The sequence below is a fragment of the Heptranchias perlo genome, chromosome 35 (genome assembly GCF_035084215.1).
Source record: "Heptranchias perlo isolate sHepPer1 chromosome 35, sHepPer1.hap1, whole genome shotgun sequence".
Taxonomy (NCBI): domain Eukaryota; kingdom Metazoa; phylum Chordata; class Chondrichthyes; order Hexanchiformes; family Hexanchidae; genus Heptranchias; species Heptranchias perlo.
Genome location: NC_090359.1, coordinates 9672517 through 9698662, shown reverse-complemented (window position 1 = coordinate 9698662; position 26146 = coordinate 9672517). Strand labels below are relative to the sequence as shown.

The window sequence follows — 26146 nt, the reverse complement described above, 5'->3', positions numbered from 1 at the left end:
ACGCAGCAGTTCCTCGTTAGTATAGTGGTGAGTATCCCCGCCTGTCACGCGGGAGACCGGGGTTCAATTCCCCGACGGGGAGATTAAACTTTTGCCGCCTTTTAAAGCATTTTCTCTCATTTATCTCTAATATTCGATGCGGAATATACAGTGTAAAACTGACTCGGAGTTTCCCACTTTCCCCGATTTAATTTCACTGATATTCCAGCGGTTTTAAAATCTGCTCTCAGCTTCACTCTTCACCTCGATGTTCGACTGGTTTCTGTGATGTTGGGGATTTCGGGAGGAGGCCGAGATGGATCATCCACTCGGCACTTCTGGCTGAAGACGGTTTCTAAAACTTTGCACTCACACGCTGGGCTTTACCATCATTGAGGATGGGGATGTTCATAGAGCCTCTTCCCATTAGTTGTTTAATTATCCACCATCATTCACAAATGGGTGTGGCAGGACTGCAGAGCTTTGATCTGATCCGTTGTTTGTGGGATCGTTTAGCTCTGTCTACAGCATGCTGCTTCCACTGTTTGTCAAGTAGTCCTGTGTTACTTTCAGGTTATTGGTGTGTGCATATGTCTGTGTGCGAGTGTTTATGTAGCTCGGAATGTGTGTGTTTGTGTATGTGTGAATATGACTATGTCTGTCTCACTTGTTATATGCGTTTCTGAGTGTCCCTCTCTTTCTTTCTATCTGTCACTTTTAACCTGCTCCCCAAATAATTTTTCTCTGGACCTTGACTAACAAAGAGATAGAAAGTAAGTCTTCTTTCAACAGTGGCATGTGGAAAGTTAATCAAATTGTCATCAAAGAAGTAGTTAAAATAGATTCACTGAAACATGCATCCTTTTAATTGCTGTATGTGAGATCTTTCATGTCTGCGCCTGTTCCGAGACCTGTCTCTCTCTGGTGACAGCGCGATTCTGCGTTTCATTTCTTGCCCATCATTGTGGTTCTCACATCGAGCTGAAGCGTGAGACAGAGTCAGTTGTCGTTGTCTAACAAAGAGATGGAAATGTAAATGGTTCTTTCAAGAGTGGCCCGTGGAAAATGAAACAAACTGTCATCAAATAAATAGTTAAAAGAAATGCACTGATACGTGAAGCATGTCTAACACCATCTGGGATGAGTGCACAGTCAAGGCAGCAGTTCTTCGTTAGTATAGTGGTGAGTATCCCCGCCTGTCACGCGGGAGACCGGGGTTCAATTCCTCGACGGGGAGATTAGACTTTTGCCGCCTTTTAAAGCTTTTTCTCTCATTTATCTCTAATATTCGATGCGGAATATACAGTGTAAAACTGACTCGGAGTTTCCCACTTTCCCCGATTTAATTTCACTGATATTCCAGCGGTTTTAAAATCTGCTCTCAGCTTCACTCTTCACCTCGATGTTCGACTGGTTTCTGTGATGTTGGGGATTTCGGGAGGAGGCCGAGATGGATCATCCACTCGGCACTTCTGGCTGAAGACGGTTTCTAAAACTTTGCACTCACACGCTGGGCTTTACCATCATTGAGGATGGGGATGTTCATAGAGCCTCTTCCCATTAGTTGTTTAATTATCCACCATCATTCACAAATGGGTGTGGCAGGACTGCAGAGCTTTGATCTGATCCGTTGTTTGTGGGATCGTTTAGCTCTGTCTACAGCATGCTGCTTCCACTGTTTGTCAAGTAGTCCTGTGTTACTTTCAGGTTATTGGTGTGTGTATATGTCTGTGTGCGAGTGTTTATGTAGCTCGGAATGTGTGTGTTTGTGTATGTGTGAATATGACTATGTCTGTCTCACTTGTTATATGCGTTTCTGAGTGTCCCTCTCTTTCTTTCTATCTGTCACTTTTAACCTGCTCCCCAAATAATTTTTCTCTGGACCTTGACGAACAAAGAGATAGAAAGTAAGTCTTCTTTCAGCAGTGGCATGTGGAAAGTTAAACAAATTGTCATCAAAGAAGTAGTTAAAATAGATTCACTGAAACATGCATCCTTTTAATTGCTGCATGTGAGATCTTTCATGTCTGCGCCTGTTCCGAGACCTGTCTCTCTCTGGTGACAGCGCGATTCTGCGTTTCATTTCTTGCCCATCATTGTGGTTCTCACATCGAGCAAAAAGCGTGAGGCAGAGAGCAGATTTTTAAAACCGCTGTGAAATCAATTTGTGGAAGTGGGAAAGGCCGAGTCAGTTTTTCATTGTATTTTCAACATCCAATATTGCAGATAAATGAAAGTGAAGCTTCGAAAGCAGCAATAACCTCCTCGTCGGGGAATTGAACCCCGGTCTCCCGCGTGACAGGCGGGGATACTCACCACTATACTAACGAGGAATTCGTGCAGACATTTGCCGTATATTCACCACAGATGCTTCACGTTTCAGTGAATCTGTTTGAACTGTTCATTTGATGACAGTTTGTTTAACTTTCCACGGACCACTGTTGAAAGAAGAATTACCGACCACTTTTCCATCTCATGTTGGATCATGATGTGGGTAACGCCGGAGAGAGTGAGACAGATCTTCTCAGGAAAATATAGAAAATATGAGGCACATACACAGACAGACAGACACAGACACACATACACATGGATTGACTCAGAAATACTGAGAGTCAGAATATGGATAATTTGGCTGATTTTTGTTCCATTTCTGTCGTAGATTTCGTGAAATCTTGCAGATCAATTAAAATGAGCATAAAACTCGAGGTCCTCAATGCTGTGGAATTTTAATTCACTTAAGAATTATTAATTCTACAAGAAACTTGTTGAATTTTGAAACGCAGAGATGAAACAGGTTGATGAATGACGGGATCTGAAGTCTGTCAGATTTGAACCTGCGCGGGGGAAATGAATGAATTTCGAATCTGTCACCTAACCCACCAGTTAGTAAAAATCACAATTGCTCTGCATCCAGTCCTCAAATAGTCTCCGTACAATAATATTCTGAAAGTGACAATCACCTGTTTTTTTGCTCTGTAGTTTTTGTTTAGGAAGAAGGTCGGCGAAGACATAAAATTAAAAGTTAGCGTCTGAAAACTGCAACCTCCCAGTCGGGGTATTAAACCCCGGACTAAGGTGGGGCAACTCACCACGATAAGAGAGAAAGAAAGAACGAAAGAAAGACAGAGTCAGTTGTCGTTGTCTAACAAAGAGATGGAAATGTAAATGGTTCTTTCAAGAGTGGCCCGTGGAAAATGAAACAAACTGTCATCAAATAAATAGTTAAAAGAAATGCACTGATACGTGAAGCATGTCTAACACCATCTGGGATGAGTGCACAGTCAACGCAGCAGTTCCTCGTTAGTATAGTGGTGAGTATCCCCGCCTGTCACGCGGGAGACCGGGGTTCAATTCCCCGACGGGGAGATTAAACTTTTGCCGCCTTTTAAAGCTTTTTCTCTCATTTATCTCTAATATTCGATGCGGAATATACAGTGTAAAACTGACTCGGAGTTTCCCACTTTCCCCGATTTAATTTCACTGATATTCCAGCGGTTTTAAAATCTGCTCTCAGCTTCACTCTTCACCTCGATGTTCGACTGGTTTCTGTGATGTTGGGGATTTCGGGAGGAGGCCGAGATGGATCATCCACTCGGCACTTCTGGCTGAAGACGGTTTCTAAAACTTTGCACTCACACGCTGGGCTTTACCATCATTGAGGATGGGGATGTTCATAGAGCCTCTTCCCATTAGTTGTTTAATTATCCACCATCATTCACAAATGGGTGTGGCAGGACTGCAGAGCTTTGATCTGATCCGTTGTTTGTGGGATCGTTTAGCTCTGTCTACAGCATGCTGCTTCCACTGTTTGTCAAGTAGTCCTGTGTTACTTTCAGGTTATTGGTGTGTGTATATGTCTGTGTGCGAGTGTTTATGTAGCTCGGAATGTGTGTGTTTGTGTATGTGTGAATATGACTATGTCTGTCTCACTTGTTATATGCGTTTCTGAGTGTCCCTCTCTTTCTTTCTATCTGTCACTTTTAACCTGCTCCCCAAATAATTTTTCTCTGGACCTTGACGAACAAAGAGATAGAAAGTAAGTCTTCTTTCAGCAGTGGCATGTGGAAAGTTAAACAAATTGTCATCAAAGAAGTAGTTAAAATAGATTCACTGAAACATGCATCCTTTTAATTGCTGCATGTGAGATCTTTCATGTCTGCGCCTGTTCCGAGACCTGTCTCTCTCTGGTGACAGCGCGATTCTGCGTTTCATTTCTTGCCCATCATTGTGGTTCTCACATCGAGCTGAAGCGTGAGGCAGAGAGCAGATTTTTAAAATCGCTGTGAAATCAATTTGTGGAAGCGGGAAAGGCCGAGTCAGTTTTTCATTGTATTTTCAACATCCAATATTGCAGATAAATGAAAGTGAATCTTCGAAAGCAGCAATAACCTCCTCGTCGGGGAATTGAACCCCGGTCTCCCGCGTGACAGGCGGGGATACGCACCACTATACTAACGAGGAATTCGTGCAGACATTTGCCGTATATTCACCACAGATGCTTCACGTTTCAGTGAATCTGTTTGAACTGTTCATTTGATGACAGTTTGTTTAACTTTCCACGGACCACTGTTGAAAGAAGAATTACCGACCACTTTTCCATCTCATGTTGCATCATGATGTGGGTAACGCGGGAGAGAGTGAGACAGATCTTCTCAGGAAAATATAGAAAATATGAGGCACATACACAGACAGACAGACACAGACACACATACACATGGATTGACTCAGAAATACTGAGAGTCAGAATATGGATAATTTGGCTGATTTTTGTTCCATTTCTGTCGTAGATTTCGTGAAATCTTGCAGATCAATTAAAATGAGCATAAAACTCGAGGTACTCAATGCTGTGGAATTTTAATTCACTTAAGAATTATTAATTCTACAAGAAACTTGTTGAATTTTGAAACGCAGAGATGAAACAGGTTGATGAATGACGGGATCTGAAGTCTGTCAGATTTGAACCTGCGCGGGGGAAATGAATGAATTTCGAATCTGTCACCTAACCCACCAGTTAGTAAAAATCACAATTGCTCTGCATCCAGTCCTCAAATAGTCTCCGTACAATAATATTCTGAAAGTGACAATCACCTGTTTTTTTGCTCTGTAGTTTTTGTTTAGGAAGAAGGTCGGCGAAGACATAAAATTAAAAGTTAGCGTCTGAAAACTGCTACCTCCCAGTCGGGGTATTAAACCCCGGACTAAGGTGGGGCAACTCACCACGATAAGAGAGAAAGAAAGAACGAAAGAAAGACAGAGTCAGTTGTCGTTGTCTAACAAAGAGATGGAAATGTAAATGGTTCTTTCAAGAGTGGCCCGTGGAAAATGAAACAAACTGTCATCAAATGAATAGTTAAAAGAAATGCACTGATACGTGAAGCATGTCTAACACCATCTGGGATGAGTGCACAGTCAACGCAGCAGTTCCTCGTTAGTATAGTGGTGAGTATCCCCGCCTGTCACGCGGGAGACCGGGGTTCAATTCCCCGACGGGGAGATTAAACTTTTGCCGCCTTTTAAAGCTTTTTCTCTCATTTATCTCTAATATTCGATGCGGAATATACAGTGTAAAACTGACTCGGAGTTTCCCACTTTCCCCGATTTAATTTCACTGATATTCCAGCGGTTTTAAAATCTGCTCTCAGCTTCACTCTTCACCTCGATGTTCGACTGGTTTCTGTGATGTTGGGGATTTCGGGAGGAGGCCGAGATGGATCATCCACTCGGCACTTCTGGCTGAAGACGGTTTCTAAAACTTTGCACTCACACGCTGGGCTTTACCATCATTGAGGATGGGGATGTTCATAGAGCCTCTTCCCATTAGTTGTTTAATTATCCACCATCATTCACAAATGGGTGTGGCAGGACTGCAGAGCTTTGATCTGATCCGTTGTTTGTGGGATCGTTTAGCTCTGTCGACAGCATGCTGCTTCCACTGTTTGTCAAGTAGTCCTGTGTTACTTTCAGGTTATTGGTGTGTGCATATGTCTGTGTGCGAGTGTTTATGTAGCTCGGAATGTGTGTGTTTGTGTATGTGTGAATATGACTATGTCTGTCTCACTTGTTATATGCGTTTCTGAGTGTCCCTCTCTTTCTTTCTATCTGTCACTTTTAACCTGCTCCCCAAATAATTTTTCTCTGGACCTTGACTAACAAAGAGATAGAAAGTAAGTCTTCTTTCAACAGTGGCATGTGGAAAGTTAATCAAATTGTCATCAAAGAAGTAGTTAAAATAGATTCACTGAAACATGCATCCTTTTAATTGCTGTATGTGAGATCTTTCATGTCTGCGCCTGTTCCGAGACCTGTCTCTCTCTGGTGACAGCGCGATTCTGCGTTTCATTTCTTGCCCATCATTGTGGTTCTCACATCGAGCTGAAGCGTGAGGCAGAGAGCAGATTTTTAAAATCGCTGTGAAATCAATTTGTGGAAGTGGGAAAGGCCGAGTCAGTTTTTCATTGTATTTTCAACATGCAATATTGCAGATAAATGAAAGTGAAGCTTCGAAAGCAGCAATAACCTCCTCGTCGGGGAATTGAACCCCGGTCTCCCGCGTGACAGGCGGGGATACTCACCACTATACTAACGAGGAATTCGTGCAGACATTTGCCGTATATTCACCACAGATGCTTCACGTTTCAGTGAATCTGTTTGAACTGTTCATTTGATGACAGTTTGTTTAACTTTCCACGGACCACTGTTGAAAGAAGAATTACCGACCACTTTTCCATCTCATGTTGGATCATGATGTGGGTAACGCGGGAGAGAGTGAGACAGATCTTCTCAGGAAAATATAGAAAATATGAGGCACATACACAGACAGACAGACACAGACACACATACACATGGATTGACTCAGAAATACTGAGAGTCAGAATGTGGATAATTTGGCTGATTTTTGTTCCATTTCTGTCGTAGATTTCGTGAAATCTTGCAGATCAATTAAAATGAGCATAAAACTCGAGGTACTCAATGCTGTGGAATTTTAATTCACTTAAGAATTATTAATTCTACAAGAAACTTGTTGAATTTTGAAACGCAGAGATGAAACAGGTTGATGAATGACGGGATCTGAAGTCTGTCAGATTTGAACCTGCGCGGGGGAAATGAATGAATTTCGAATCTGTCACCTAACCCACCAGTTAGTAAAAATCACAATTGCTCTGCATCCAGTCCTCAAATAGTCTCCGTACAATAATATTCTGAAAGTGACAATCACCTGTTTTTTTGCTCTGTAGTTTTTGTTTAGGAAGAAGGTCGGCGAAGACATAAAATTAAAAGTTAGCGTCTGAAAACTGCTACCTCCCAGTCGGGGTATTAAACCCCGGACTAAGGTGGGGCAACTCACCACGATAAGAGAGAAAGAAAGAACGAAAGAAAGACAGAGTCAGTTGTCGTTGTCTAACAAAGAGATGGAAATGTAAATGGTTCTTTCAAGAGTGGCCCGTGGAAAATGAAACAAACTGTCATCAAATAAATAGTTAAAAGAAATGCACTGATACGTGAAGCATGTCTAACACCATCTGGGATGAGTGCACAGTCAACGCAGCAGTTCCTCGTTAGTATAGTGGTGAGTATCCCCGCCTGTCACGCGGGCGACCGGGGTTCAATTCCCCGACGGGGAGATTAAACTTTTGCCGCCTTTTAAAGCTTTTTCTCTCATTTATCTCTAATATTCGATGCGGAATATACAGTGTAAAACTGACTCGGAGTTTCCCACTTTCCCCGATTTAATTTCACTGATATTCCAGCGGTTTTAAAATCTGCTCTCAGCTTCACTCTTCACCTCGATGTTCGACTGGTTTCTGTGATGTTGGGGATTTCGGGAGGAGGCCGAGATGGATCATCCACTCGGCACTTCTGGCTGAAGACGGTTTCTAAAACTTTGCACTCACACGCTGGGCTTTACCATCATTGAGGATGGGGATGTTCATAGAGCCTCTTCCCATTAGTTGTTTAATTATCCACCATCATTCACAAATGGGTGTGGCAGGACTGCAGAGCTTTGATCTGATCCGTTGTTTGTGGGATCGTTTAGCTCTGTCGACAGCATGCTGCTTCCACTGTTTGTCAAGTAGTCCTGTGTTACTTTCAGGTTATTGGTGTGTGCATATGTCTGTGTGCGAGTGTTTATGTAGCTCGGAATGTGTGTGTTTGTGTATGTGTGAATATGACTATGTCTGTCTCACTTGTTATATGCGTTTCTGAGTGTCCCTCTCTTTCTTTCTATCTGTCACTTTTAACCTGCTCCCCAAATAATTTTTCTCTGGACCTTGACTAACAAAGAGATAGAAAGTAAGTCTTCTTTCAACAGTGGCATGTGGAAAGTTAATCAAATTGTCATCAAAGAAGTAGTTAAAATAGATTCACTGAAACATGCATCCTTTTAATTGCTGTATGTGAGATCTTTCATGTCTGCGCCTGTTCCGAGACCTGTCTCTCTCTGGTGACAGCGCGATTCTGCGTTTCATTTCTTGCCCATCATTGTGGTTCTCACATCGAGCTGAAGCGTGAGGCAGAGAGCAGATTTTTAAAATCGCTGTGAAATCAATTTGTGGAAGTGGGAAAGGCCGAGTCAGTTTTTCATTGTATTTTCAACATCCAATATTGCAGATAAATGAAAGTGAAGCTTCGAAAGCAGCAATAACCTCCTCGTCGGGGAATTGAACCCCGGTCTCCCGCGTGACAGGCGGGGATACTCACCACTATACTAACGAGGAATTCGTGCAGACATTTGCCGTATATTCACCACAGATGCTTCATGTTTCAGTGAATCTGTTTGAACTGTTCATTTGATGACAGTTTGTTTAACTTTCCACGGACCACTGTTGAAAGAAGAATTACCGACCACTTTTCCATCTCATGTTGGATCATGATGTGGGTAACGCGGGAGAGAGTGAGACAGATCTTCTCAGGAAAATATAGAAAATATGAGGCACATACACAGACAGACAGACACAGACACACATACACATGGATTGACTCAGAAATACTGAGAGTCAGAATGTGGATAATTTGGCTGATTTTTGTTCCATTTCTGTCGTAGATTTCGTGAAATCTTGCAGATCAATTAAAATGAGCATAAAACTCGAGGTACTCAATGCTGTGGAATTTTAATTCACTTAAGAATTATTAATTCTACAAGAAACTTGTTGAATTTTGAAACGCAGAGATGAAACAGGTTGATGAATGACGGGATCTGAAGTCTGTCAGATTTGAACCTGCGCGGGGGAAATGAATGAATTTCGAATCTGTCACCTAACCCACCAGTTAGTAAAAATCACAATTGCTCTGCATCCAGTCCTCAAATAGTCTCCGTACAATAATATTCTGAAAGTGACAATCACCTGTTTTTTTGCTCTGTAGTTTTTGTTTAGGAAGAAGGTCGGCGAAGACATAAAATTAAAAGTTAGCGTCTGAAAACTGCTACCTCCCAGTCGGGGTATTAAACCCCGGACTAAGGTGGGGCAACTCACCACGATAAGAGAGAAAGAAAGAACGAAAGAAAGACAGAGTCAGTTGTCGTTGTCTAACAAAGAGATGGAAATGTAAATGGTTCTTTCAAGAGTGGCCCGTGGAAAATGAAACAAACTGTCATCAAATAAATAGTTAAAAGAAATGCACTGATACGTGAAGCATGTCTAACACCATCTGGGATGAGTGCACAGTCAACGCAGCAGTTCCTCGTTAGTATAGTGGTGAGTATCCCCGCCTGTCACGCGGGAGACCGGGGTTCAATTCCCCGACGGGGAGATTAAACTTTTGCCGCCTTTTAAAGCTTTTTCTCTCATTTATCTCTAATATTCGATGCGGAATATACAGTGTAAAACTGACTCGGAGTTTCCCACTTTCCCCGATTTAATTTCACTGATATTCCAGCGGTTTTAAAATCTGCTCTCAGCTTCACTCTTCACCTCGATGTTCGACTGGTTTCTGTGATGTTGGGGATTTCGGGAGGAGGCCGAGATGGATCATCCACTCGGCACTTCTGGCTGAAGACGGTTTCTAAAACTTTGCACTCACACGCTGGGCTTTACCATCATTGAGGATGGGGATGTTCATAGAGCCTCTTCCCATTAGTTGTTTAATTATCCACCATCATTCACAAATGGGTGTGGCAGGACTGCAGAGCTTTGATCTGATCCGTTGTTTGTGGGATCGTTTAGCTCTGTCGACAGCATGCTGCTTCCACTGTTTGTCAAGTAGTCCTGTGTTACTTTCAGGTTATTGGTGTGTGTATATGTCTGTGTGCGAGTGTTCATGTAGCTCGGAATGTGTGTGTTTGTGTATGTGTGAATATGACTATGTCTGTCTCACTTGTTATATGCGTTTCTGATTGTCCCTCTCTTTCTTTCTATCTGTCACTTTTAACCTGCTCCCCAAATAATTTTTCTCTGGACCTTGACTAACAAAGAGATAGAAAGTAAGTCTTCTTTAAACAGTGGCATGTGGAAAGTTAATCAAATTGTCATCAAAGAAGTAGTTAAAATCGATTCACTGAAACATGCATCCTTTTAATTGCTGCATGTGAGATCTTTCATGTCTGCGCCTGTTCCGAGACCTGTCTCTCTCTGGTGACAGCGCGATTCTGCGTTTCATTTCTTGCCCATCATTGTGGTTCTCACATCGAGCTGAAGCGTGAGGCAGAGAGCAGATTTTTAAAATCGCTGTGAAATCAATTTGTGGAAGTGGGAAAGGCCGAGTCAGTTTTTCATTGTATTTTCAACATCCAATATTGCAGATAAATGAAAGTGAAGCTTCGAAAGCAGCAATAACCTCCTCGTCGGGGAATTGAACCCCGGTCTCCCGCGTGACAGGCGGGGATACTCACCACTATACTAACGAGGAATTCGTGCAGACATTTGCCGTATATTCACCACAGATGCTTCACGTTTCAGTGAATCTGTTTGAACTGTTCATTTGATGACAGTTTGTTTAACTTTCCATGGACCACTGTTGAAAGAAGAATTACCGACCACTTTTCCATCTCATGTTGGAACATGATGTGGGTAACGCGGGAGAGAGTGAGACAGATCTTCTCAGGAAAATATAGAAAATATGAGGCACATACACAGACACACAGACACACATACACATGGATTGACTCAGAAATACTGAGAGTCAGAATATGGATAATTTGGCTGATTTTTGTTCCATTTCTGTCGTAGATTTCGAGAAATCTTGCAGATCAAGTAAAATGAGCATAAAACTCGAGGTACTCAATGCTGTGGAATTTTAATTCACTTAAGAATTATTAATTCTACAAGAAACTTGTTGAATTTTGAAACGCAGAGATGAAACAGGTTGATGAATGACGGGATCTGAAGTCTGTCAGATTTGAACCTGCGCGGGGGAAATGAATGAATTTCGAATCTGTCACCTAACCCACCAGTTAGTAAAAATCACAATTGCTCTGCATCCAGTCCTCAAATAGTCTCCGTACAATAATATTCTGAAAGTGACAATCACCTGTTTTTTTGCTCTGTAGTTTTTGTTTAGGAAGAAGGTCGGCGAAGACATAAAATTAAAAGTTAGCGTCTGAAAACTCCTACCTCCCAGTCGGGGTATTAAACCCCGGACTAAGGTGGGGCAACTCACCACGATAAGAGAGAAAGAAAGAACGAAAGAAAGACAGAGTCAGTTGTCGTTGTCTAACAAAGAGATGGAAATGTAAATGGTTCTTTCAAGAGTGGCCCGTGGAAAATGAAACAAACTGTCATCAAATAAATAGTTAAAAGAAATGCACTGATACGTGAAGCATGTCTAACACCATCTGGGATGAGTGCACAGTCAACGCAGCAGTTCCTCGTTAGTATAGTGGTGAGTATCCCCGCCTGTCACGTGGGAGACCGGGGTTCAAATCCCCGACGGGGAGATTAAACTTTTGCCGCCTTTTGAAGCTTTTTCTCTCATTTATCTCTAATATTCGATGCGGAATATACAGTGTAAAACTGACTCGGAGTTTCCCACTTTCCCCGATTTAATTTCACTGATATTCCAGCGGTTTTAAAATCTGCTCTCAGCTTCACTCTTCACCTCGATGTTCGACTGGTTTCTGTGATGTTGGGGATTTCGGGAGGAGGCCGAGATGGATCATCCACTCGGCACTTCTGGCTGAAGACGGTTTCTAAAACTTTGCACTCACACGCTGGGCTTTACCATCATTGAGGATGGGGATGTTCATAGAGCCTCTTCCCATTAGTTGTTTAATTATCCACCATCATTCACAAATGGGTGTGGCAGGACTGCAGAGCTTTGATCTGATCCGTTGTTTGTGGGATCGTTTAGCTCTGTCTACAGCATGCTGCTTCCACTGTTTGTCAAGTAGTCCTGTGTTACTTTCAGGTTATTGGTGTGTGTATATGTCTGTGCGCGAGTGTTTATTGTGCTCGGAATGTGTGTGTTTGTGTATGTGTGAATATGACTATGTCTGTCTCACTTGTTATATGCGTTTCTGAGTGTCCCTCTCTTTCTTTCTATCTGTCACTTTTAACCTGCTCCCCAAATAATTTTTCTCTGGACCTTGACTAACAAAGAGATAGAAAGTAAGTCTTCTTTCAACAGTGGCATGTGGAAAGTTAATCAAATTGTCATCAAAGAAGTAGTTAAAATAGATTCACTGAAACATGCATCCTTTTCATTGCTGTATGTGAGATCTTTAATGTCTGCGCCTGTTCCGAGACCTGTCTCTCTCTGGTGACAGCGCGATTCTGCGTTTCATTTCTTGCCCATCATTGTGGTTCTCACATCGAGCTGAAGCGTGAGGCAGAGAGCAGATTTTTAAAATCGCTGTGAAATCAATTTGTGGAAGTGGGAAAGGCCGAGTCAGTTTTTCATTGTATTTTCAACATGAAAGCGAAGCTTCGAAAGCAGCAATAACCTCCTCGTCGGGGAATTGAACCCCGGTCTCCCGCGTGACAGGCGGGGATACTCACCACTATACTAACGAGGAATTCGTGCAGACATTTGCCGTATATTCACCACAGATGCTTCACGTTTCAGTGAATCTGTTTGAACTGTTCATTTGATGACAGTTTGTTTAACTTTCCACGGACCACTGTTGAAAGAAGAATTACCGACCACTTTTCCATCTCATGTTGGATCATGATGTGGGTAACGCGGGAGAGAGTGAGACAGATCTTCTCAGGAAAATATAGAAAATATGAGGCACATACACAGACAGACAGACACAGACACACATACACATGGATTGACTCAGAAATACTGAGAGTCAGAATATGGATAATTTGGCTGATTTTTGTTCCATTTCTGTCGTAGATTTCGTGAAATCTTGCAGATCAATTAAAATGAGCATAAAACTCGAGGTCCTCAATGCTGTGGAATTTTAATTCACTTCAGAATTATTAATTCTACAAGAAACTTGTTGAATTTTGAAACGCAGAGATGAAACAGGTTGATGAATGACGGGATCTGAAGTCTGTCAGATTTGAACCTGCGCGGGGGAAATGAATGAATTTCGAATCTGTCACCTCACCCACCAGTTAGTAAAAATCACAATTGCTCTGCATCCAGTCCTCAAATAGTCTCCGTACAATAATATTCTGAAAGTGACAATCACCTGTTTTTTTGCTCTGTAGTTTTTGTTTCGGAAGAAGGTCGGCGAAGACATAAAATTAAAAGTTAGCGTCTGAAAACTGCTACCTCCCAGTCGGGGTATTAAACCCCGGACTAAGGTGGGGCAACTCACCACGATAAGAGAGAAAGAAAGAACGAAAGAAAGACAGAGTCAGTTGTCGTTGTCTAACAAAGAGATGGAAATGTAAATGGTTCTTTCAAGAGTGGCCCGTGGAAAATGAAACAAACTGTCATCAAATAAATAGTTAAAAGAAATGCACTGATACGTGAAGCATGTCTAACACCATCTGGGATGAGTGCACAGTCAATGCAGCAGTTCCTCGTTAGTATAGTGGTGAGTATCCCCGCCTGTCACGCGGGAGACCGGGATTCAATTCCCCGACGGGGAGATGAAACTTTTGCCGCCTTTTAAAGCTTTTTCTCTCATTTATCTCTAATATTCGATGCGGAATATACAGTGTAAAACTGACTCGGAGTTTCCCACTTTCCCCGATTTAATTTCACTGATATTCCAGCGGTTTTAAAATCTGCTCTCAGCTTCACTCTTCACCTCGATGTTCGACTGGTTTCTGTGATGTTGGGGATTTCGGGAGGAGGCCGAGATGGATCATCCACTCGGCACTTCTGGCTGAAGACGGTTTCTAAAACTTTGCACTCACACGCTGGGCTTTACCATCATTGAGGATGGGGATGTTCATAGAGCCTCTTCCCATTAGTTGTTTAATTATCCACCATCATTCACAAATGGGTGTGGCAGGACTGCAGAGCTTTGATCTGATCCGTTGTTTGTGGGATCGTTTAGCTCTGTCGACAGCATGCTGCTTCCACTGTTTGTCAAGTAGTCCTGTGTTACTTTCAGGTTATTGGTGTGTGCATATGTCTGTGTGCGAGTGTTTATGTAGCTCGGAATGTGTGTGTTTGTGTATGTGTGAATATGACTATGTCTGTCTCACTTGTTATATGCGTTTCTGAGTGTCCCTCTCTTTCTTTCTATCTGTCACTTTTAACCTGCTCCCCAAATAATTTTTCTCTGGACCTTGACTAACAAAGAGATAGAAAGTAAGTCTTCTTTCAACAGTGGCATGTGGAAAGTTAATCAAATTGTCATCAAAGAAGTAGTTAAAATAGATTCACTGAAACATGCATCCTTTTAATTGCTGTATGTGAGATCTTTCATGTCTGCGCCTGTTCCGAGACCTGTCTCTCTCTGGTGACAGCGCGATTCTGCGTTTCATTTCTTGCCCATCATTGTGGTTCTCACATCGAGCTGAAGCGTGAGGCAGAGAGCAGATTTTTAAAATCGCTGTGAAATCAATTTGTGGAAGTGGGAAAGGCCGAGTCAGTTTTTCATTGTATTTTCAACATCCAATATTGCAGATAAATGAAAGTGAAGCTTCGAAAGCAGCAATAACCTCCTCGTCGGGGAATTGGACCCCGGTCTCCCGCGTGACAGGCGGGGATACTCACCACTCTACTAACGAGGAATTCGTGCAGACATTTGCCGTATATTCACCACAGATGCTTCACGTTTCAGTGAATCTGTTTGAACCGTTCATTTGTTGACAGTTTGTTTAACTTTCCACGGACCACTGTTGAAAGAAGAATTACCGACCACTTTTCCATCTCATGTTGGATCATGATGTGGGTAACGCGGGAGAGAGTGAGACAGATCTTCTCAGGAAAATATAGAAAATATGAGGCACATACACAGACAGACAGACACACACACATACACATGGAGTGACTCAGAAATACTGAGAGTCAGAATATGGATAATTTGGCTGATTTTTGTTCCATTTCTGTCGTAGATTTCGTGAAATCTTGCAGATCAATTAAAATGAGCATAAAACTCGAGGTCCTCAATGCTGTGGAATTTTAATTCACTTAAGAATTATTAATTCTACAAGAAACTTGTTGAATTTTGAAACGCAGAGATGAAACAGGTTGATGAATGACGGGATCTGAAGTCTGTCAGATTTGAACCTGCGCGGGGGAAATGAATGAATTTCGAATCTGTCACCGAACCCACCAGTTAGTAAAAATCACAATTGCTCTGCATCCAGTCCTCAAATAGTCTCCGTACAATAATATTCTGAAAGTGACAATCACCTGTTTTTTTGCTCTGTAGTTTTTGTTTGGGAAGAAGGTCGGCGAAGACATAAAATTAAAAGTTAGCGTCTGAAAACTGCTACCTCCCAGTCGGGGTATTAAACCCCGGACTAAGGTGGGGCAACTCACCACGATAAGAGAGAAAGAAAGAACGAAAGAAAGACAGAGTCAGTTGTCGTTGTCTAACAAAGAGATGGAAATGTAAATGGTTCTTTCAAGAGTGGCCCGTGGAAAATGAAACAAACTGTCATCAAATAAATAGTTAAAAGAAATGCACTGATACGTGAAGCATGTCGAACACCATCTGGGATGAGTGCACAGTCAATGCAGCAGCTCCTCGTTAGTATAGTGGTGAGTATCCCCGCCTGTCACGCGGGAGTCCGGGGTTCAATTCCCCGACGAGGAGATTAAACTTTCGCCGCCTTCAAAAGCTTTTATCTCCAATATTGGATGCAGAATTTCCAGTGAAAAACTGACTCGGAGTTTCCCACTTTCCCCAATTTAATTTCACTGATATTCCAGCGGTTTTAAAATCTGCTCTCAGCGTCACTCTTCACCTCGATGTTCGACTGGCTTCTGTGATGGTGTGAATTTCGGGAGGAGGCCGAGATGGATCATCCACTCGGCACTTCTGGCTGAAGACGGTTTCTAAAACTTTGCACTCACGTGCTGGGCTTTACCATCATTGCGGATGGGGATGTTCATAGAGCCTCTTCCCGTTCGTTGTTCAATTATCCACCATCATTCACAAATGGGTGTGGCAGGACTGCAGAGCTTTGATCTGATCCGTTGTTTGTGGGATCGCTCAGCTCTATCAACAGCATGCTGCTTCCACTGTTTGTCAAGTAGTCCTGTGTTACTTTCAGGTTATTGGTGTGTGTATGTGTTTATGTAGCTAGGAATGTGTGTGTTTGTGTATGTATGAATATGACTATGTCTGTCTCACTTGTTATATGCGTTTCTGAGTGTCTCTCTCTTTCTTTCTATCTGTCACTTTTTCCCTGCTCCCCAAATAATTTTTCTCTGGACCTTGACTAATAAAGAGATAGAAAGTAAGTCTTCTTTCAACAGTGGCATGTGGAAAGTTAAACAAATTGTCATCAAAGAAGTCGTTAAAATAGATTCACTGAAACGTGCATCCTTTTCATTGCTGTATGTAAGATCTTTCATGTCTGCGCCTGTTCCGAGACCTGTCTCTCTCTGTTTCGGGCTGGTGACAGCGCGATTCTGCGTTTTATTTCTTGCCCATCATTGTGGTTCTCACATCGAGCTGAAGCGTGAGGCAGAGAGCAGATATTTAAAATCGCTGTGAAATCAAATTGCAGAAGTGGGAAAGGCCGAGTCAGTTTTTCATTGTATTTTCAACATCCAATATTTCAGATAAATGAAAGTGAAGCTTCGAAAGCAGCAATAACCTCCTCGTCGGGGAATTGAAGCCCGGTCTCCCGCGTGACAGGCGGGGATACTCACCACTATACTAACGAGGAATTGGTACAGACATTTACCGTATATTCACCAAAGATGCTTCACTTTTCAGTGAATCTGTTTGAACTGTTCATTTGATGACAGTTTGTTTCACTTTCCACGAACCACTGTTGAAAGAAAAATTACCGACCACTTTTGCATCACATGTTGGATCATGATGTGGGTAACGCGGGAGAGAGTGAGACAGAAAGAGACAGATCTTCTCAGGAAAATATAGAAAATATGAGGCACATACACAGACAGACAGACACACACACAGAAACAGACACACATGCACATGGATTGACTCAGAAATACTGAGAGTCAGAATATGGATAATTTGGCTGATTTTTGTTCTATTTCTGTCGTAGATTTCGTGAAATCTTGCAGATCAATTAAAATGAGCATAAAACTCGAGGTACTCAATGCTGTGGAATTTTAATTCACTTAAGAATTATTAATTCTACAAGAAACTTGTTGAATTTTGAAACGCAGAGATGAAACAGGTTGATGAATGACGGGATCTGAAGTCTGTCAGATTTGAACCAATGAATGAATTTCTAATCTGTCACCTTAATCACCAGTTAGTAAAAATCACAATTGCTCTGCATCCAGTCCTCAAATAGTCTCCGTACAATAATATTCTGAAAGTGACAATCACCTGTTTTGTTGCTCTGCAGTTTTTGTTCAGGAAGAAGCTCGGCGAAGACATAAAATTAAAAGTTGGCGTCTGATAAATGCTTCCTCCCCGTCGGGGAATGAAACCCCGGACTAAGGCGGGGCAACTCACCACGATAAGAGAGAAAGAAAGAACGAAAGAAAGACAGAGTCAGTTGTCGTTGTCTAACAAAGAGAAGGAAATGTAAAAGGTTCTTTCAAGAGTGGCCCGTGGAAAATGAAACAAACTATCATCAAATAAACAGTTAAAAGAAATGCACTGATACATGAAGCATGTCTAACGCCATCTGGGATGAGTGCACGGTCAATGTAGCAGCTCCTCGTTAGTATAGTGGTGAGTATCCCCGCCTGTCACGCGGGAGACCGGGGTTCAATTCCCCGACGAGGAGATTACATTTTCGCCGCCTTCAAAAGCTTTTATCTCCAATATTGGATGCGGAATATACAGTGAAAAACTGACTCGGAGTTTCCCACTTTCCCCAATTTAATTTCACTGATTTTCCAGCGGTTTTAAAATCTGCTCTCAGCGTCACTCTTCACCTCGATGTTCGACTGGCTTCTGTGATGGTGGGGATTTCGGGAGGAGGCCGAGATGGATCATCCACTCGGCACTTCTGGCTGAAGACGGTTTCTAAAACTTTGCACTCACGTGCTGGGCTTTACCATCATTGAGGATGGGGATGTTCATAGAGCCTCTTCCCGTTAGTTGTTTAATTATCCACCATCATTCACAAATGGGTGTGGCAGGACTGCAGAGCTTTGATCTGATCCGTTGTTTGTGGGATCGCTAAGCTCTATCCACAGCATGCTGCTTCCACTGTTTGTCAAGTAGTCCTGTGTTACTTTCAGGTTATTGGTGTGTTTATGTAGCTAGGAATGTGTGTGTTTGTGTATGTGTGAATATGACTATGTCTGTCTCACTTGTTATATGCGTTTCTGAGTGTCTCTCTCTTTCTTTCTATCTGTCACTTTTTCCCTGCTCCCCAAATAATTTTTCTCTGGACCTTGACTAATAAAGAGATAGAAAGTAAGTCTTCTTTCAACAGTGGCATGTGGAAAGTTAAACAAATTGTCATCAAAGAAGTCGTTAAAATAGATTCACTGAAACGTGCATCCTTTTCATTGCTGTATGTAAGATCTTTCATGTCTGCGCCTGTTCCGAGACCTGTCTCTCTCTGTTTCGGGCTGGTGACAGCGCGATTCTGCGTTTTATTTCTTGCCCATCATTGTGGTTCTCACATCGAGCTGAAGCGTGAGGCAGAGAGCAGATATTTAAAATCGCTGTGAAATCAAATTGCAGAAGTGGGAAAGGCCGAGTCAGTTTTTCATTGTATTTTCAACATCCAATATTTCAGATAAATGAAAGTGAAGCTTCGAAAGCAGCAATAACCTCCTCGTCGGGGAATTGAACCCCGGTCTCCCGCGTGACAGGCGGGGATACTCACCACTATACTAACGAGGAATTGGTACAGACATTTACCGTATATTCACCAAAGATGCTTCACTTTTCAGTGAATCTGTTTGAACTGTTCATTTGATGACAGTTTGTTTCACTTTCCACGAACCACTGTTGAAAGAAAAATTACCGACCACTTTTGCATCACATGTTGGATCATGATGTGGGTAACGCGGGAGAGAGTGAGACAGAAAGAGACAGATCTTCTCAGGAAAATATAGAAAATATGAGGCACATACACAGACAGACAGACACACACACAGAAACAGACACACATGCACATGGATTGACTCAGAAATACTGAGAGTCAGAATATGGATAATTTGGCTGATTTTTGTTCTATTTCTGTCGTAGATTTCGTGAAATCTTGCAGATCAATTAAAATGAGCATAAAACTCGAGGGACTCAATGCTGTGGAATTTTAATTCACTTAAGAATTATTAATTCTACAAGAAACTTGTTGAATTTTGAAACGCAGAGATGAAACAGGTTGATGAATGACGGGATCTGAAGTCTGTCAGATTTGAACCAATGAATGAATTTCTAATCTGTCACCTTAATCACCAGTTAGTAAAAATCACAATTGCTCTGCATCCAGTCCTCAAATAGTCTCCGTACAATAATATTCTGAAAGTGACAATCACCTGTTTTTTTGCTCTGTAGTTTTTGTTTGGGAAGAAGGTCGGCGAAGACATAAAATTAAAAGTTAGCGTCTGAAAACTGCTACCTCCCAGTCGGGGTATTAAACCCCGGACTAAGGTGGGGCAACTCACCACGATAAGAGAGAAAGAAAGAACGAAAGAAAGACAGAGTCAGTTGTCGTTGTCTAACAAAGAGATGGAAATGTAAATGGTTCTTTCAAGAGTGGCCCGTGGAAAATGAAACAAACTGTCATCAAATAAATAGTTAAAAGAAATGCACTGATACGTGAAGCATGTCGAACACCATCTGGGATGAGTGCACAGTCAATGCAGCAGCTCCTCGTTAGTATAGTGGTGAGTATCCCCGCCTGTCACGCGGGAGTCCGGGGTTCAATTCCCCGACGAGGAGATTAAACTTTCGCCGCCTTCAAAAGCTTTTATCTCCAATATTGGATGCAGAATTTCCAGTGAAAAACTGACTCGGAGTTTCCCACTTTCCCCAATTTAATTTCACTGATATTCCAGCGGTTTTAAAATCTGCTCTCAGCGTCACTCTTCACCTCGATGTTCGACTGGCTTCTGTGATGGTGTGAATTTCGGGAGGAGGCCGAGATGGATCATCCACTCGGCACTTCTGGCTGAAGACGGTTTCTAAAACTTTGCACTCACGTGCTGGGCTTTACCATCATTGCGGATGGGGATGTTCATAGAGCCTCTTCCCGTTCGTTGTTCAATTATCCACCATCATTCACAAATGGGTGTGGCAGGACTGCAGAGCTTTGATCTGATCCGTTGTTTGTGGGATCGCTCAGCTCTATCAACAGCATGCTGCTTCCACTGTTTGTCAAGTAGTCCTGTGTTACTTTCAGGTTATTGGTGTGTGTATGTGTTTATGTAGCTAGGAATGTGTGTGTTTGTGTATGTATGAATATGACTATGTCTGTCTCACTTGTTATATGCGTTTCTGAGTGTCTCTCTCTTTCTTTCTATCTGTCACTTTTTCCCTGCTCCCCAAATAATTTTTCTCTGGACCTTGACTAATAAAGAGATAGAAAGTAAGTCTTCTTTCAACAGTGGCATGTGGAAAGTTAAAGAAATTGTCATCAAAGAAGTAGTTAAAATAGATTCACTGAAACGTGCATCCTTTTCATTGCTGTTTGTAAGATCTTTCATGTCTGCGCCTGTTCCGAGACCTGTCTCTCTCTGTTTCGGGCTGGTGACAGCGCGATTCTGCGTTTTATTTCTTGCCCATCATTGTGGTTCTCACATCGAGCTGAAGCGTGAGGCAGAGAGCAGATATTTAAAATCGCTGTGAAATCAAATTGCAGAAGTGGGAAAGGCCGAGTCAGTTTTTCGTTGTATTTTCAACATCCAATATTTCAGATAAATGAAAGTGAAGCTTCGAAAGCAGCAATAACCTCCTCGTCGGGGAATTGAACCCCGGTCTCCCGCGTGACAGGCGGGGATACTCACCACTATACTAAGGAGGAATTGGTACAGACGTTTATCGTGTATTCACCAAAGATGCTTCACTTTTCAGTGAATCTGTTTGAACTGTTCATTTGATGACAGTTTGTTTAACTTTCCACGAACCACTGTTGAAAGAAAAATTACCGACCACTTTTGCATCACATGTTGGATCATGATGTGGGTAACGCGGGAGAGAGTGAGACAGAAAGAGACAGATCTTCTCAGGAAAATATAGAAAATATGAGGCACATACACAGACAGACAGACAGAAACAGACACACATGCACATGGATTGACTCAGAAATACTGAGAGTCAGAATATGGATAATTTGGCTGATTTTTGTTCCATTTCTGTCGTAGATTTCGTGAAATCTTGCAGATCAATTAAAATGAGCATAAAACTCGAGGTACTCAATGCTGGGGAATTTTAATTCACTTAAGAATTATTAATTCTACAAGAAACTTGTTGAATTTTGAAATGCAGAGATGAAACAGGTTGATGAATGACGGGATCTGAAGTCTGTCAGATTTGAACCAATGAATGAATTTCTAATCTGTCACCTTAATCACCAGTTAGTAAAAATCACAATTGCTCTGCATCCAGTCCTCAAATAGTCTCCGTACAATAATATTCTGAAAGTGACAATCACCTGTTTTGTTGCTCTGCAGTTTTTGTTCAGGAAGAAGCTCGGCGAAGACATAAAATTAAAAGTTGGCGTCTGATAAATGCTTCCTCCCCGTCGGGGAATTAAACCCCGGACTAAGGCGGGGCAACTCACCACGATAAGAGAGAAAGAAAGAACGAAAGAAAGACAGAGTCAGTTGTCGTTGTCTAACAAAGAGAAGGAAATGTAAAAGGTTCTTTCAAGAGTGGCCCGTGGAAAATGAAACAAACTATCATCAAATAAATAGTTAAAAGAAATGCACTGATACATGAAGCATGTCTAACGCCATCTGGGATGAGTGCACGGTCAATGTAGCAGCTCCTCGTTAGTATAGTGGTGAGTATCCCCGCCTGTCACGCGGGAGACCGGGGTTCAATTCCCCGACGAGGAGATTAAATTTTCGCCGCCTTCAAAAGCTTTTATCTCCAATATTGGATGCGGAATATACAGTGAAAAACTGACTCGGAGTTTCCCACTTTCCCCAATTTAATTTCACTGATATTCCAGCGGTTTTAAAATCTGCTCTCAGTGTCACTCTTCACCTCGATGTTCGACTGGCTTCTGTGATGGTGGGGATTTCGGGAGGAGGCCGAGATGGATCATCCACTCGGCACTTCTGGCTGAAGACGGTTTCTAAAACTTTGCACTCACGTGCTGGGCTTTACCATCATTGAGGATGGGGATGTTCATAGAGCCTCTTCCCGTTAGTTGTTTAATTATCCACCATCATTCACAAATGGGTGTGGCAGGACTGCAGAGCTTTGATCTGATCCGTTGTTTGTGGGATCGCTAAGCTCTCTCAACAGCATGCTGCTTCCACTGTTTGTCAAGTAGTCCTGTGTTACTTTCAGGTTATTGGTGTGTTTATGTAGCTAGGAATGTGTGTGTTTGTGTATGTGTGAATATGACTATGTCTGTCTCACTTGTTATATGCGTTTTTGAGTGTCTCTCTCTTTCTTTCTATCTGTCACTTTTTCCCTGCTCCCCAAATAATTTTTCTCTGGACCTTGACTAATAAAGAGATAGAAAGTAAGTCTTCTTTCAACAGTGGCATGTGGAAAGTTAAACAAATTGTCATCAAAGAAGTCGTTAAAATAGATTCACTGAAACGTGCATCCTTTTCATTGCTGTATGTAAGATCTTTCATGTCTGCGCCTGTTCCGAGACCTGTCTCTCTCTGTTTCGGGCTGGTGACAGCGCGATTCTGCGTTTTATTTCTTGCCCATCATTGTGGTTCTCACATCGAGCTGAAGCGTGAGGCAGAGAGCAGATATTTAAAATCGCTGTGAAATCAAATTGCAGAAGTGGGAAAGGCCGAGTCAGTTTTTCATTGTATTTTCAACATCCAATATTTCAGATAAATGAAAGTGAAGCTTCGAAAGCAGCAATAACCTCCTCGTCGGGGAATTGAACCCCGGTCTCCCGCGTGACAGGCGGGGACACTCACCACTATACTAACGAGGAATTGGTACAGACATTTACCGTATATTTACCAAAGATGCTTCACTTTTCAGTGAATCTGTTTGAACTGTTCATTTGATGACAGTTTGTTTCACTTTCCACGAACCACTGTTGAAAGAAAAATTACCGACCACTTTTGCATCACATGTTGGATCATGATGTGGGTAACGCGGGAGAGAGTGAGACAGAAAGAGACAGATCTTCTCAGGAAAATATAGAAAATATGAGGCACATACACAGACAGACAGACAGACACACAGAAACAGACACACATGCACATGGATTGACTCAGAAATACTGAGAGTCAGAATATGGATAATTTGGCTGATTTTTGTTCTATTTCTGTCGTAGATTTCGTGAAATCTTGCAGATCAATTAAAATGAGCATAAAACTCGAGGTACTCAATGCTGTGGAATTTTAATTCACTTAAGAATTATTAATTCTACAAGAAACTTGTTGAATTTTGAAACGCAGAGATGAAACAGGTTGATGAATGACGGGATCTGAAGTCTGTCAGATTTGAACCAATGAATGAATTTCTAATCTGTCACCTTAATCACCAGTTAGTAAAAATCACAATTGCTCTGCATCCAGTCCTCAAATAGTCTCCGTACAATAATATTCTGAAAGTGACAATCACCTGTTTTGTTGCTCTGCAGTTTTTGTTCAGGAAGAAGCTCGGCGAAGACATAAAATTAAAAGTTGGCGTCTGATAAATGCTTCCTCCCCGTCGGGGAATTAAACCCCGGACTAAGGCGGGGCAACTCACCACGATAAGAGAGAAAGAAAGAACGAAAGAAAGACAGAGTCAGTTGTCGTTGTCTAACAAAGAGAAGGAAATGTAAAAGGTTCTTTCAAGAGTGGCCCGTGGAAAATGAAACAAACTATCATCAAATAAATAGTTAAAAGAAATGCACTGATACATGAAGCATGTCTAACGCCATCTGGGATGAGTGCACGGTCAATGTAGCAGCTCCTCGTTAGTATAGTGGTGAGTATCCCCGCCTGTCACGCGGGAGACCGGGGTTCAATTCCCCGACGAGGAGATTAAATTTTCGCCGCCTTCAAAAGCTTTTATCTCCAATATTGGATGCGGAATATACAGTGTAAAACTGACTCGGAGTTTCCCACTTTCCCCAATTTAATTTCACTGATATTCCAGCGGTTTTAAAATCTGCTCTCAGCGTCACTCTTCACCTCGATGTTCGACTGGCTTCTGTGATGGTGGGGATTTCGGGAGGAGGCCGAGATGGATCATCCACTCGGCACTTCTGGCTGAAGACGGTTTCTAAAACTTTGCACTCACGTGCTGGGCTTTACCATCATTGAGGATGGGGATGTTCATAGAGCCTCTTCCCGTTAGTTGTTTAATTATCCACCATCATTCACAAATGGGTGTGGCAGGACTGCAGAGCTTTGATCTGATCCGTTGTTTGTGGGATCGCTAAGCTCTCTCAACAGCATGCTGCTTCCACTGTTCCGAGACCTGTCTCTCTCTGTCAAGTAGTCCTGTGTTACTTTCAGGTTATTGGTGTGTTTATGTAGCTAGGAATGTGTGTGTTTGTGTATGTGTGAATATGACTATGTCTGTCTCACTTGTTATATGCGTTTCTGAGTGTCTCTCTCTTTCTTTCTATCTGTCACTTTTTCCCTGCTCCCCAAATAATTTTTCTCTGGACCTTGACTAATAAAGAGATAGAAGGTAAGTCTTCTTTCAACAGTGGCATGTGGAAAGTTAAACAAATTGTCATCAAAGAAGTCGTTAAAATAGATTCACTGAAACGTGCATCCTTTTCATTGCTGTATGTAAGAACTTTCATGTCTGCGCCTGTTCCGAGACCTGTCTCTCTCTGTTTCGGGCTGGTGACAGCGCGATTCTGCGTTTTATTTCTTGCCCATCATTGTGGTTCTCACATCGAGCTGAAGCGTGAGGCAGAGAGCAGATATTTAAAATCGCTGTGAAATCAAATTGCAGAAGTGGGAAAGGCCGAGTCAGTTTTTCATTGTATTTTCAACATCCAATATTTCAGATAAATGAAAGTGAAGCTTCGAAAGCAGCAATAACCTCCTCGTCGGGGAATTGAACCCCGGTCTCCCGCGTGACAGGCGGGGACACTCACCACTATACTAACGAGGAATTGGTACAGACATTTACCGTATATTCACCAAAGATGCTTCACTTTTCAGTGAATCTGTTTGAACTGTTCATTTGATGACAGTTTGTTTCACTTTCCACGAACCACTGTTGAAAGAAAAATTACCGACCACTTTTGCATCACATGTTGGATCATGATGTGGGTAACGCGGGAGAGAGTGAGACAGAAAGAGACAGATCTTCTCAGGAAAATATAGAAAATATGAGGCACATACACAGACAGACAGACAGACACACAGAAACAGACACACATGCACATGGATTGACTCAGAAATACTGAGAGTCAGAATATGGATAATTTGGCTGATTTTTCTTCTATTTCTGTCGTAGATTTCGTGAAATCTTGCAGATCAATTAAAATGAGCATAAAACTCGAGGTACTCAATGCTGTGGAATTTTAATTCACTTAAGAATTATTAATTCTACAAGAAACTTGTTGAATTTTGAAACGCAGAGATGAAACAGGTTGATGAA

The 26146-nt window shown here is 42.1% G+C and overlaps 18 non-coding genes across 18 annotated transcripts; 10 read left to right on the top strand and 8 right to left on the bottom strand.

The window, feature by feature from the left end:
• Positions 1 to 10: 10 nt before the first annotated feature.
• Positions 11 to 82, top strand: trnad-guc (transfer RNA aspartic acid (anticodon GUC)). The gene has a single exon. It is a non-coding gene; the product is annotated as a tRNA-Asp (tRNA).
• Positions 83 to 2240: 2158 nt separating this feature from the next.
• Positions 2241 to 2312, bottom strand: trnad-guc (transfer RNA aspartic acid (anticodon GUC)). Its single transcript has one exon. It is a non-coding gene; the product is annotated as a tRNA-Asp (tRNA).
• A 961-nt stretch (positions 2313 to 3273) lies between these two features.
• trnad-guc (transfer RNA aspartic acid (anticodon GUC)) lies at positions 3274 to 3345 on the top strand. Its single transcript has one exon. It is a non-coding gene; the product is annotated as a tRNA-Asp (tRNA).
• A 2056-nt stretch (positions 3346 to 5401) lies between these two features.
• On the top strand, positions 5402 to 5473 carry trnad-guc (transfer RNA aspartic acid (anticodon GUC)). The gene has a single exon. It is a non-coding gene; the product is annotated as a tRNA-Asp (tRNA).
• Positions 5474 to 6496: 1023 nt separating this feature from the next.
• On the bottom strand, positions 6497 to 6568 carry trnad-guc (transfer RNA aspartic acid (anticodon GUC)). The gene has a single exon. It is a non-coding gene; the product is annotated as a tRNA-Asp (tRNA).
• Positions 6569 to 7529: 961 nt separating this feature from the next.
• Positions 7530 to 7601, top strand: trnad-guc (transfer RNA aspartic acid (anticodon GUC)). Its single transcript has one exon. It is a non-coding gene; the product is annotated as a tRNA-Asp (tRNA).
• Positions 7602 to 8624: 1023 nt separating this feature from the next.
• On the bottom strand, positions 8625 to 8696 carry trnad-guc (transfer RNA aspartic acid (anticodon GUC)). The gene has a single exon. It is a non-coding gene; the product is annotated as a tRNA-Asp (tRNA).
• Positions 8697 to 9657: 961 nt separating this feature from the next.
• On the top strand, positions 9658 to 9729 carry trnad-guc (transfer RNA aspartic acid (anticodon GUC)). The gene has a single exon. It is a non-coding gene; the product is annotated as a tRNA-Asp (tRNA).
• A 1023-nt stretch (positions 9730 to 10752) lies between these two features.
• Positions 10753 to 10824, bottom strand: trnad-guc (transfer RNA aspartic acid (anticodon GUC)). The gene has a single exon. It is a non-coding gene; the product is annotated as a tRNA-Asp (tRNA).
• A 2032-nt stretch (positions 10825 to 12856) lies between these two features.
• On the bottom strand, positions 12857 to 12928 carry trnad-guc (transfer RNA aspartic acid (anticodon GUC)). Its single transcript has one exon. It is a non-coding gene; the product is annotated as a tRNA-Asp (tRNA).
• Positions 12929 to 16015: 3087 nt separating this feature from the next.
• Positions 16016 to 16087, top strand: trnad-guc (transfer RNA aspartic acid (anticodon GUC)). The gene has a single exon. It is a non-coding gene; the product is annotated as a tRNA-Asp (tRNA).
• A 2053-nt stretch (positions 16088 to 18140) lies between these two features.
• On the top strand, positions 18141 to 18212 carry trnad-guc (transfer RNA aspartic acid (anticodon GUC)). Its single transcript has one exon. It is a non-coding gene; the product is annotated as a tRNA-Asp (tRNA).
• A 1001-nt stretch (positions 18213 to 19213) lies between these two features.
• Positions 19214 to 19285, bottom strand: trnad-guc (transfer RNA aspartic acid (anticodon GUC)). The gene has a single exon. It is a non-coding gene; the product is annotated as a tRNA-Asp (tRNA).
• A 972-nt stretch (positions 19286 to 20257) lies between these two features.
• Positions 20258 to 20329, top strand: trnad-guc (transfer RNA aspartic acid (anticodon GUC)). The gene has a single exon. It is a non-coding gene; the product is annotated as a tRNA-Asp (tRNA).
• Positions 20330 to 22374: 2045 nt separating this feature from the next.
• On the top strand, positions 22375 to 22446 carry trnad-guc (transfer RNA aspartic acid (anticodon GUC)). Its single transcript has one exon. It is a non-coding gene; the product is annotated as a tRNA-Asp (tRNA).
• Positions 22447 to 23447: 1001 nt separating this feature from the next.
• On the bottom strand, positions 23448 to 23519 carry trnad-guc (transfer RNA aspartic acid (anticodon GUC)). Its single transcript has one exon. It is a non-coding gene; the product is annotated as a tRNA-Asp (tRNA).
• A 972-nt stretch (positions 23520 to 24491) lies between these two features.
• Positions 24492 to 24563, top strand: trnad-guc (transfer RNA aspartic acid (anticodon GUC)). Its single transcript has one exon. It is a non-coding gene; the product is annotated as a tRNA-Asp (tRNA).
• A 1019-nt stretch (positions 24564 to 25582) lies between these two features.
• trnad-guc (transfer RNA aspartic acid (anticodon GUC)) lies at positions 25583 to 25654 on the bottom strand. The gene has a single exon. It is a non-coding gene; the product is annotated as a tRNA-Asp (tRNA).
• Positions 25655 to 26146: the final 492 nt, after the last annotated feature.